A 10,893-nucleotide genomic window follows, 5' to 3' on the forward strand; every position below is an offset into this window, starting at 1 on the left:
GTCATCGTTTTTCTCGTCTTCTCGCGCACCCGTCTGCTGGGTATGCTGGACGATGCTTTATTTTTTGGCTTTCCACCGGGCACCGCACACTGGCCCTTTTTCCTCAGGACGTTGGCCTAGTTTTAGATGCTTTTTGGTTTTGAGTTTAATTGTTATTAATTGTCTCATAGGAGCACCGTTTTCACTATCCGCAATGGGGATTGACTTTAAAGCGGGGACAACAACAAGAGATTCTGGGAAAGAAATATTTGCACAATTATCGAATTCTGCTTTGGAATGCCAGCTGACAGAAGATCCTTCCACCGCTAGCGGTCAAGCGCCATCATCTTTCAAGTCAGTATTGCTGTTATTCTGGCGTCCCTCTTCAGCGAGCAAGTGCTTGGTATGAACTTAGAAAGTAAATACTCCTTTACTACTTTAAAAAATTGCTCAAAAATGTTCAAAACAGACTACTAAGTATTCTCGGATCATATGTACAGATGAAGTGCTTGAACATTCCGTTTTTTTTTCGATTAAAATAATCATAAAATGCAAACGAAATTTGTCCACCACCCACGCAGCTTGCCGCTTAGCCCGCTGTGCCCAGACACATTCGAGACGATTCCAGGCACGATAACGACGGAGACAGCATCTCGGGACAGGTCTCCAGGACAGCAACAGCAGAGCGACTGCAGGAATGGGAAGGGCATCTTTTCCTACTTTTCTCCCAGAACACGGACACAAGGATTCGTCCGAAACCTTTCCATGACTGGCTGGCTGGTCGCGTTGCTCGGTTGGTTTGGTTTTGATGGGGTAGGGCTTACGATTGGTGGTTGCGCTGGAAGGATGCCTTCCCGTGCATCTTCCCCGCAGCCGAAGATGCTGCTGCTGCTGCTGCTGCTGCTCGAGGGGGTTGCCTAGGGTTCTTATTTGGGTCACGCACGGAGAGAGAGAGAGAAAAAGAGAGAGCGAACGAACGCAGCGGGGGGTTACAGCATCCTGTGTGCAGGACGAACCGGACCGGATGGGGCAGCCCGATAGAAGACAGGATGACTGGTTGGTGTGTTGTGGTGCTGCCGTCGCATCCTGAATCCTGTCTTGTCGTTTCCATCCCCCGCTCGAAAGGGGGTTTGTAGGTGAGTAGGAAAACGGAACAGGAACGACAGTGGCTCAAGAGAAATGAGAGGGGTGGAAGGGCCAATGGAATTGCCATTGGGGGTGTGCAGGAGGGGTGGGGGGTGAAGGAGCGACCGGCAAGCGGTGCTGACTGCGACTTGTTCAAGTGGATGGTCGAAAAGTTAACGAAACACTCGGCTGTCATCCGTGCAGGTTGTGCCGTTTCTTCAGCATCCCCCGCCCGCCCCTCATCCCCCCGCTGCCATTCGCTTCGGTTCGTGCAATCGGTAAGAAGGATGCGTGGCGAGGGCGGCAAGAGATGATTGTAGACGCCGCGCGCCCACTGTCACATGTCACAGACGCACAATTTAAGAGGGCGGGGGTGGGAGGGTTTTTGGGAAAGGTGAAAAAACTTTCGAAGGAAATCAACGATCACAACGCACTGGCACGGAGCAAACGGTGGGACAGGGGAACTTAGGTAGAAGAGCAAGTATTGCATTAAGCTCCCGGGAAGCGGAAGTTCAGAAGAAGGATGTCCTCCAAGAGCCTTTGCCTTGGTATCGAGCACTTTAACATCGACGTCCAACCGTTTGCCGGCTCATCATTCTTTCAAAGAAATTGTAAAGTTGTGGGACGCCACTATAGGGCTTGGAGCTTTCTTCTTCTTTGTTTTCCGCAAGCGACTTTAGACCTTAGATCTGCTATCCTCATTCCCAGGTAGGTCTTCCGTGGAGCAATTCGACGAAAACAACCAACTAGCCCCATGGAATGGCCACCCGAAACGTTTTGTTCTGGACGAGTCGCTCCAAATTCTGTAGATCGTTCAATCCAAACCAATCCAAATCCGCTGCCCCGTACGTCAGCCATCTTTGATCGTGCGAAGGTTGATTAATCGAATTAATTGATTGAAACAGAGCCTTCTCGGACGCTTGCGTTCATCATTTTAATCGAAGTGAACACTGAGCAACGGAAGGATCGCTGATGCTGCTGCTGTGCCAGTTTTTAATCTCCCAGCCTACAACTTCAGTGTGAACTCCATCTCCTCCACCAGCGTCTACGTGTCGTGAGCTTCGTGCGAGGGGAAATGCGGCCCCCCTCAAGGAAGGTGGTATATAATTCATCTGCTCTCGGTCCTACCCAGTTAGTGCGTTTCTAAACTATTTAGGCAGCCATTCCGGGTTGGCGAGGCTGCTGTTGCTGCTACCGTTGTTGTCGTGTTCTGGCGAATGTCCTATGCCGACAAGAACGATGACGGTGGGTGGAAAATGGGGGGTATGAGGGAGGTGATTTAAAAACTATACATAACGGCGCACACCAACGCAGCGCAATCGCCGAAATACTATTTACTCCTGCATCTCGCTCTCGCTCTCTCTCTTTCTCTCTCTCTCTCTCTCTCTCTCTCTCCTTTTTCTCTCATTCTAACTCTCTCTCTCTCTCTTTCTCTTCCATACGTCTATGTTGCGTGGAGAAGCCTTCCCCAAAACGACAACAGCAGGATGGGGGCGAGCCTATTTCTAATCGTTTCTTTGTTATCGTGCCACTGCCGACCGGCTCGTTCACCTTTACCAGCCACGGAGAGCTTCCCTGCTTTAAGGACCCGGTTAAGGGGTTGCCGTTGTCGGAGTGATTGTCAAGTGTTTCACCAGTTGGAGGCGAACTCATTCCATTGAGAGCGAGATGTTGGCTCACGATCGATTCGATGCATCCCGATTATTATTCGCCATAAATCGTCAACAGCTGAGCGACTCCTTCGACGGTGAAACGGTCCACAAGGGAAACCTCGTTCGTCATCCTTAACTAGACGTCAAATCGCAAGTCCGTCGGCACGGCAAAATGCTTCCGATGCTTTTTCTGCTTCAAAAATCATTAAAATGTATATAACTACGCGACCATCGTTCGCCTGGTCCTTCCGCTGCTCTCCTCTCGGCATCGCAGCTAACAATAACGCATAGCGGGGAGCCCTTCTGGCTCTCCATCAATTCCTGCCCTTCCTGCCATTCCATCCTGGACGACTTTCACTTTTCCCGCCATCGACAGTAGGCAGGCAGGCAGGCAGCCTGCCAGGGCTCCAGCAGCTGTTGCAGAATCCTTTTCCGCCCGTGGCACGAAACCGACGCACCACGGGGTGACCAAGGGTGCTCGCTGGTGGTGGTGCTCTTCTCTTCCTTTTTCCTCTCCGCCACTCCTCGGTTGTGTGTGTGCGGCACGTGCGTGCCCTGGCGTCCGTGCACCGGGCGTCCGTGCGAACGAGATGCAAGAGTGCTGCGGGTGAGCGCGATGCTGCTGCTGCTGCTGCTGCACGGTACCAAGGGCGCCCCGGGTTTTGTTCACGCTTCACATCAAGTGGTGATTAGAATCATGCTGGGAACAGCCCCCACCCGGAGTGCTGGTGGGGGTGGAAGGGGTGGAATGCTGCGTAGGCGAGACCACCATCGCCACCACCACCGCCACTGCCACTGTTGGGAGTCCTCGGGTGAAAGTGAAACGATATATAATTACGAAGCGATGCGTTGCCGATGGCAGGGGGCTGTGTGGTAGAGGAAGGGGTGGGCGAAATGGGAAGGAGGATGCGATGCGGCTCACTGTCTCCTATCGCTGCTGTCATCGCCGCTGGCCGCGTGCTCGTTGCAGGATGTTCGCAATTACTTCTGCCTCACCGAGCTGTAGGTATGTTCGAGTTTATGTGTGCGTATAGAGGGCTCAAGCAGCCCGAGCCTCGCGCTGAAGGCTGTATCGATCTGCAGCAAACCATTCTCCAGTGAGTGATGATGCCGTTCGTGCTTCTGCGATCGAACATGACATAATTCACGCACAGCATAATGTCCGCTAAAACATAACGTTCGCGCGCAGGTACCCAAGCATCTCAAAAGAAATTGATTGAAGCATTACCAGGAACGTTCGAATTCTAATGCAGTACTCATCGTTGGTAAACACTCCGATGTTCTCTCTCTCTCTCTCTATCACAAGAACTTGACGCGAACCACCAACTTTGGGTAATTGAAGTAGGTTTTAGCATTAAGAAAGCCGGAGCCGGCCCTTTCCGATTCGTGCGAACAAACAAAGAGATTAGGAGCCGCTGGAGCGGCTACCGTAAAGACCGTGGCGCATCCAGAGAACACTGAATCCGTTCGCTGTCAAGTGGCCGGTTAATTTCGGGCCTCGAGAGTTGCCTCGAGAGAATAGCCGCGCGCACCTGAACAGTGGGGCCACCAGCACCACCGCTAAGACGCTAGACCATCATTTGCACGGCCGTGATTCCGGCTCTGCTTGCGCGAATGTATCTCGAGTGTTTGCCAAGAAGGAAACAATCAATTTTCTTTCCCGGTTACTTCAATCTCCGCTTGGATTCTTTGGAGTTGCGCTGCTGTGCTGTCCGATCCGTTGGCATTCAGTGCCAGTAATCCCCATAAGTGGGCGGCAGTGCAGCATAATCATTCTCTTCTCGAGCATTCTTCATATGCAAATGTACGTTTGGTCACCCAACCCGGTAGCTGCTGGATGAGCTGGAGAAGATTAGAAGCCCTTTCTCCATTTTTTTTGTTTTTTTTTCGGTGTTTGATGTGGCCACCATCAAGTATCGAACAAAGGAATAGCTCCTATCGATGGAGTTGGTTGAAATGTTATTAAAAAATCTTTTGTTTCCAATGCTCGCAATGCTCGTGAAGGCATCTCTGGTTGCCTCGCGTAATTCAATCGCAACCGGCACGGATGTTTAGTAATTACTCACCGAAGCAGGGACACCCCGTCCACAACGGGGAACGCACCGCTAGTCGCTAGTGACCGGTGGTTCTGGTGGCATGACTGTCAATCGCATGACCGAGCATTGCTGGCTAGAACCATTCAATACTCCCAAAAACCGATCCTTTTGCACGGAAACGGGACGTATCCACCAGTGGTTGGATTGGTGGCGCGTGTCCAACCGCGCGGCAGATATGATTGGTAAACCGTTTCGGGCCCTGGCTTCCGGCGTGACGTGCGGAAGCGTATCGACGCGATGCGATACTCAATGCGCATCGCATTAGGCACGCCAAATGAAAGGCAAATTAATGAAATAAAGTAAGGAACGAGTGGTGGTGGCGGCAAATACAGAGAAACGAAAACCGAAAACCCGAAAAAAAACGAATAGAAAGGGGATGCGCGAGGCGAGCAGAACCGAAAACGGTCAACCGGGGTGCCGCGTTTCATCTGCCTCATTTCGGTGGTCGCTGTTGTTCTTGTGGTTTCGTACTTTCGCGCGAAAGGATTCGATTTGCTGATGGTGGGCAGAGATCAGAGGAGAGCCCAGGATTTACGTTTTTACAATTGTGCCGCTGTGCCTCCGCTGCCGTCCGCTCCCGGTTCCCGGAGACCCGATGACGGAAAGGGGTTTCGGAAGAGAAGCGAAAGGCTAGATAATAATGGTCATGGTTGGTGAAACATGAAACGGATATCCTCCACCGGAGTTACGGGAGACGGTGGGGCTGCGGGAATGCGGGAGAAAAGCGCGAAAAAACAAAAACCCCAAACGGCGAAGGTACTAGGCACAGGATGCGCACCAGAAAACAAACACATACAAAAAAAAGATTCATCTTCTCTTAATCGAATTCATGCTGCCGTAGCGCCGTGCCGCGCTCCCTTGGCTGGATGCCATGCGAATGCTTTGTTGTCGTTGCTGCTCGGTATGCTGCGTTTGTTTGTTCGGGTTCCAGCGGTACACCGAAGTGGACATATCTGTTAATCGACGGTATTGGTTATTGAACAGGTTGATGCGTTGTTTGTGTTTTCTTGATGGTTGCAACATAATTACTATAAATTTCTGCCAGCAAAGGAGCTCTACAAGAGGGGTGCAAAATAAAATTAAAAGTCTATTAAATAAGTAATATTTTGAATAAATTATAAACTAAGAATAAGGATTAGGCTTTACACTACAATTTATCCGAATCAAACTAGCAGCTTCTGCTAATAATTTTGGTAAGATTGATTTTTTGAGATTTTTTTAGATTGACTGACACTTGGTGTTTTATTTTAACGATTTTTTATTTCTTCATTTGTTAATTGGTAACAGTAAACTAATTGAGTCAATAAAAATAATCAAAGTAGCTCTCATGCAGTTAGTACAATTTAAAAATCCAGTTGAATAAGTAAGCTATGCTGGCTGGTTGCCATGCACGGTAACTATGCTAAATGCCTTCCATCATAGTAGCGGTGGTGCAGAATCGCCAGTTTAGTGTCGAAGTGAAAATTGAATAGAGAATGCAACCTCTCTTCGGGACGTTATTCGTAGTTATTGTGTGTTTAATTGACGAGTGTGTATCGAGTGTATTGGCAGTGATTAAGTAAAGTAATTTAAGTAAAAAGAAGAAACGTGATAGTGTGGACTGCATATAGAAAGAAATATATCGAATAAATAAGTGAGTCGAATATATTCGATAGTACGAGCATGAAACGTGAATGGAGAACGATGCTGATCAAACTTAAAGTTCCAGTGAGTGCAATGTTCCTTAATAACCGCAGATTATACATTCTACTGTAGACAATAGTTACATATATGGAAAACTAACATTTTCTAATAGAATGAACTGCAAAATGTATCCTTTGGTTGGTTCATCCGGGACCATCATATGCTGTAATTCTTCGATTAAGAAAACAGCATAACCAAACTAGATTATGCAAAACGAAGCAGCAGAAATGATAAATTCCAGAGTAAGGGATTCCTTTCGTTTTGCGCGGTTGTGGCAACCACTCGCTGGTTCCTTTGTTGCGTTTTTACCTGAGCATACCGCGCACTGCGCTCCTTCCAATTGCGTCACACACGCGCCTGCTATTGCATTACGCTCAAGAAGTTCCACAATGCTACGCAGTACCATCGGCAGCCGCAACTTTCACCTGAGCTCGCGAGGGATCGATTCTCACGCTGCCAGCTAATGAAGACAATGGCCGCTATGAGGTCGTTAGGAAAGGTCCCCCCCCCCTTCCGAAAAAAGGGACCAAACACCAGCCAGTCCCGGTACGGGTCACACTATATCCTTCCCATTGTCCTGCCAGACCTTCGGGACTGTGCGCGCATCGAGTAATTTGCATCAGCACACCGAAGGACACCTTTCCTGTCTTCCCGTTTTGCTCCTTTCGCAGCACATTTTTGGGTACCGCACTCAGAAACGCACCGAGCTTATTCCACTGCAAGATGCTTTTTTTTGTTTGCACGCACAACAGCAAAAGAATCGAAAGGATCTTGCACCGACGAAAACCCCTGGCGTTTTGGCATCGCGGTCTCACGTCTTGGTGAAGGACGCAAAAAACTCCGCACGTCCCGAGGACACTTTCTCTCGGCGGCCACTTCGCGAACCATCCACGGTGGCTCGTGAGAAAAAGGTTTCGCGCCGAAAATCCCGCCAAAAAGGACCGTGGGGAGTTGAGGACGGTGAGGAAACGTTCCATTGCCGTGGCGTTAACGTGGAAGAGGATCGCTAAGGCGGGATTCGGATATGGTGGCCCTTTTTGTGGCCTTCACCGTGGGTTTTGCAAAAAAAAAAAAAAACACCGGTTTGACGGCCGCTTACCAAGGGGAGTTGCATTACATTTCGTGAATGGAAATTGTTTTCGTAAATCCAGTCGGAAGAATGTTCTGCTTCATCTTTGGATGACCTTCTATTGCGTTCGAGTGCAAGTTGTGCGTCTCCATCGCAACCAACGAGGCTTGCTAGACGCACCGGTGATACCGTTCGATTTTTGTCCCATCTGTTGGTCAACATTCCGGCGCAAACACGCATCGATACGGTTGATGGCCAAAAAGTGCGTCAAGCTGGAAAATGGGGCCTTCCTTTCATTGGTCCAGGTGTTGCCTTCAGGTGCTAGCGTCATCACTCTGGAGGGCAAAACATCTGATTTCTGGGGGGCTCGTTCGTCGGTTGTCTAATGACGCGGCCTGCTTCGATCTGATGAACGCTTCATCGTAGCGGTGATTCCGTGAATTCGAACAACCAGACCCCAAAGAGGCACAGGAATCGATGAACACGGATATGTGACGCAGTTTTCCAGCGAAAAGTGACGATTACGCTGGGTACCTCGAGCGAAGGTAATCACCGTAGCAACCTAACGCCAGGGCTCGGCTCATGCTAGGTGTCCTTGTGGAGTTTTTGCGTAATCTATCGACGATTTCCAGGAACACACTCCCTTTCTCGTAATCTATGCCTCTAGTAATGCGTAAAAGTAATCAACGGAGCGGCAATCGGTCGTAAGGAGCTGCACATGTAACCGCGAGATTGAGGTCACTGATTGATTGCATAGGTGTATGTGTATGTATGTGGTTGTGTGTCACTAAGGGACAAGGAGGGGGTGGTGGTGGTAATTCATCTAAATCTCCAAAGATAACTGACCAGAACGAACGCAAAACGCAACCTCCAACGTATCGCTTCTTATATGTCACTTTCTTTCGCGCTGCCTCTCTCTCCCTTTCGCTTTGCCTCATAAACGCGTGGAAGCATAAAAACATAAAAATCTGCCATTAAATGAGGAATTATTTCTCGCTTCATAACCCTCCGCCTCGAGGGTAAGTCCCCTTAGTGGGTGGCAGTGGGGGTAATGGAACGTTGGCGTGACACGCCATTCGCATTTGCATGCAATCGTCGAGGTCAGGTGCGCGCTCTGGTGGCTGCCACCCAATAATCACGGCCACCTGGAAACCCCTGTCCACCCGCGTTTCGCATGTGTCTCGCACCAGCACCAGCACGACTGGCCGTACACGAAGAAGCAATAAACACCAACACCGTCCTTCTTCGTCCATCGGTCGCCATCGGGGACGGACTGAGGGAAAGTGAAAGCACCGAGCGCGTTTAACCAACCCCACGGTCCGTGTTTGTGTACGTGCGAGCGATGAAAGAGGTCCTTGTCGCGTCCTTTCGGGAGCTAAATCAAAAACACAACAACAAAAGACGCGAATCCTTGCTATTTGCCGTCAGGCTCTGGTTCTGGAGAGTGGGGCGTATCGTGGGGGGGTGGTGATCGGTAGGATAAAAAGGCATAACATGTCGCTAATAACAGTTAATTAATACCACATGAAAGAAACCCAGGAAAAGCGATGTGCGCGCCCGCGCGGTGGCATTAGCACGCATTATGCAATACGCGCGTTATGCTGGGGTTCCTGGCGTTCGTTCCCTGTTCCAATAAGATGGAATGTTTCGTCCTCTTTCCTTAAGGGCAAGTGGTGTCGCTGGTATCGCAAGGAGCAAAATGGCAGGAGCCGGGCACGTGAACCAAGTTATTAAAGCGACCAAGCATCGGGCGCGCGCGCGCGCTCGAAGAAGGATACCGGCGAAACATTCCCAGCAAAGCATACCAACGCCAGCGCGAGTATGGTGCGGCGCGGCACGACAGTCAATTTGCAACAGCCTGCGAACGACAGCGGGCGCGCGGGGAGAGGCCAGCACACGCCGAGCAGCGGTGCGTCTCGCCGTTCGTACTCCCGGAGTGCCATATGCACATTCACATTCCCATGCTCGAGGCTGCTGTTGCTGTTGCCGCACCATAAATCGTTTTAAATTGTTGTAAGAAATTCATAATTAAAGCACACGCGTGTTGCGACGTTAATCGCGCCGCGAGCCTTGCGAGGGGCTACCAGAGCCGTCTTTTGGGAGTCATGGGCGCCTCGTTCCCCTTTTTTGCGTTCCTTTTTGTGACTAGACAGAGGAAGCCTAATGAAGACAATCTGCAGACGCTGATGCTGCAGCCGCCCGCAATTTGCATTAATGCGAGATTTATGAAAAGTTGTTTTCGGACTTTATTAAACATCTCGTGAGGTTGCTGATATCGGTGGTGGTTCTGTTGCAATTGGTGGTCCGCATATAGAGCCAATTGGTGATTAGAGAATCACGAATATTGAAAAGCATTCCAGCTGAATCTAGGAATCTCTATGAGCTGCCTCTAGGTTTTTCACTTCGTTCACGTTCCATGGCCTGACCGCTGTGCTGCCACTTGGGGATGCAAATTTGGCGTTCGCACGCCGTCACCCCGTCATGCCTTTCTTTTCTCGCCCTCTCTCTCTTTCGTTTCGTTTCGTTTCGTTCCGTTTCGTGCTAATAAGCACATCTGCCCCGGTCTAGGGCTGGCAGGAGGCAGGAGGGTCCACCGTAAGCTCAACATTTTAACGACGCATCATCTGCAGCTAGCAGGCTTTGCCTTAGCCGTGCCTTAGCCGTGCCTTGCGGAGCTGTTATTTTCCGTTTTGCTTATCGCCGTTTTCGCACCGACGCCGAACCCTGACGCTGTGCCTATTACGCCGTCGTAGATGAGCAATAGATGAAACCCATCGAGAGCTTTACAGCCAGTGTGCGAGCGCGTGCGAGAAGCGCAATCAACTGGGGCTAGCTGGCTGGCTGACTGCGTCGCCCTCGTCATCGTCGTCGAACTGTGTTGCAGAAATTAATTTATTCGGAAAAACCCCCGGACCGACCGACCGGCCGGCCGGACGATTGTAATCTATCTTGCGCTGTCCCGGGTACGGTGGAGCGGTCGAATTTGATGGAAACGGGCCCCTTTGCTCTCCGGGCCAGACCTTCATTCGTTCTAGCGCGACTCTCGTTGCTTCACCTTTTGCTGAGCGTGATGCAAGGGGAAGAAAATGTACTATTGGGAAGGTAGAGCAATGACGGGCTGCAGATGGCCTGCCGGTCATTTGCTGCGCTGAAGGAAGGGAGGCCAAGCAAATTATTCCCCGGTTTTTTTGTTCGCTTCAACTCCTGCCCCAGAAGGGGAAGAGCATGGAGCATGGTGGAGTCGAGGGATAGAGGAACTCCTAGCAAAAATAATGATGAAGGCGCTGCG

The sequence above is a fragment of the Anopheles aquasalis genome, chromosome 2, assembly GCF_943734665.1.
Source record: "Anopheles aquasalis chromosome 2, idAnoAquaMG_Q_19, whole genome shotgun sequence".
NCBI lineage: Eukaryota > Metazoa > Arthropoda > Insecta > Diptera > Culicidae > Anopheles > Anopheles aquasalis.